The sequence below is a fragment of the Quercus lobata genome, chromosome 8 (genome assembly GCF_001633185.2).
Source record: "Quercus lobata isolate SW786 chromosome 8, ValleyOak3.0 Primary Assembly, whole genome shotgun sequence".
Lineage (NCBI taxonomy): Eukaryota > Viridiplantae > Streptophyta > Magnoliopsida > Fagales > Fagaceae > Quercus > Quercus lobata.
Window position 1 is genome coordinate 6930896 of NC_044911.1, and position 2218 is coordinate 6933113.

The following is a 2218-nucleotide window of genomic DNA, read 5'->3' on the forward strand; positions in this document are numbered from 1 at the left end:
CTTCAAATTTTCAGATTCTTGCAACAAATTTTCATATTTCGGCGACTTATCAAGTAGATCAAGTGATATTTCGTCCAAATCTAGTGAAATCTCACCAGATCTAGCGAGATCTCACCAGATCTGGTTAGATCTCAACCAAATTTGGCGTTTTTTCGCCTGAAATCAATTATTTTGACTAGATTTTTCACCGTGGACAGTTCCAACCGAACCGACCGTGTTTCCGGCGCAAAACTAACCGCGCTGATCTGACTCCCTCGCCGGTCGGTGACGGATCAGGATTTTCTCAACCTAATTCTATCGGGTCGGTCTTGGGTCGAGCACAAACCCGACCCGAATCGACCCGTGGACACCCCTAAACCAAACAAAGCCACACAAAGAGAAAAAAAAAAGAAGAAGACTTTTTTCTTCTCTATGCTGCTTCGTCTCCTACAACCTCACTTTTCCACTCCCCTCAAAACTCTCTGAAACTCACCACGTTCCTCTTCCTAACCTTATCGAAATCAACAACTCCATCCCCATCCTCCACCTCCGCCACAATCATGTTCCTTATCGCTGACAAATTGATCTGAAGCCATGACCTCGGAGTCCACTTTTCCAGAACCTTCTTGTTGAAATCCGGTGACTAGTACGCCCACTAGAACTCCAAAAGCTTCGGCTAGAGCCTCTTCACGAAATAAATTTTCGTCGGAGGCGATTGAATCGCCAGCATAGAAAACAGAGTCAAAGTCGAGTTTAAGAAATTCTTGAGCTCTCGGTCGAACGACGTTGCTAAGTTCTTGAACGAGTTGGCTCGATGGCGCATGAGTTGGATATCTGCGTTAACCGAGTCACGAACCTCTCGCCAACCTTTAGATATGAAGGAGAACGCGCTTGAATTTGATGTAAAAGAAGACGATGTCGTTGCTTGATTCTCGTTGTCCATGGTTGACTTTGAAAAAGCTAGGGTTTCTCTTCGTTCTTTGAAAATTTCTAGGGCTTGAAAGAATTGAATTCTCTCTCTCTCTCTCTCTCTCTTTGAGAAAATGTTTAGAAATCTAGAAGTTAAAGTGTTTGGTTACTGAGAAAATCTGAAGGAGAGTGAGACTGAGGTCATACTATTTATTTAAGTTTTAGATTTTAGAAGGTGTTTATTTGAGTTTTAGATTTTAGAAGGGTTTAGTGGGTATTAGTAGGCTTATTTAATTTTAAATTTTAGATGGGTTCAGTGGGTATTAGTGGATTTATCCATTTAGACCCATCTAATTAAATAACCAAATGGGTCTTTATCAATTTAACCCAAATACTTATATGAGTTGGGTTAAAACTTATCCAAATAAGGTGGGTAATGGGCAAGTTCATGGATATGGATAAAAATTGCCACCCCTAGCCCTGGCTAAGGTTCCGTTGGAGAGAGTTCTAAGATGGAGAACTCAGAAAAGAAAAAGGAAGAGGAAAGAGACAGAAGACAGAGAAAGAAGGGAAAATAAAAAAAAGTAAGGGCTTTTTTTTTTTTTTTCTTTAAGTTCAGGGACAAAATTGTATTTTAGGATGAAATTGATAGGTTTTAAAATGTTTTGAACTTAGTTAGTTTTATCACAAACCTCAGGGGTGGTTTGTGGAATTTACCCAATAAATTATCTTTATCACCAAATCCTTATTCACGCCATTCATTCAAAGTATTATTTTTTAAGGGAAATGCTAACGAATGCCCTTAAAGTATTGATTAATAATCCATTTAAAAAAAGTTTTGATGGGAAAAGAAAAAAAAGTAATTAATATTTTGATAGTTTTTTTTATTTTCCATAAAAGTTGTGGTCAAAATTTTCCTAAAATGGATTGTTAACCAATACCTAAAGGCACTCATTATCATGACTCAATTTTTAAATACTTTTAGAGTATGGAAAAATAATACTCTTTTCTTTCATATTTATGGTAGATTTTATCATAAATTTAATAAGTGAGTCCAACCATAAATGTGAGAAGATGAAACATCATTTTCCGTACTTCGTAATTACTTAAGAATTGCTCTCAAAAAAATTGATTAGTATGGTCTGATAATAAAGAGCATTATCAAGAGCGGAAGTTATAGGTTGAAACTCTCTAAAAAAAAAAAAATAAATAAAAAACTTTGATTCAAACAACGGCATTCCTATCCTATCTGGTTCTCTAAAAAAGTATTGCATTTCAACTCATAAAAAAAAAAAATTTTTGATTTTTTTTCTATTTTATGAAATTATTT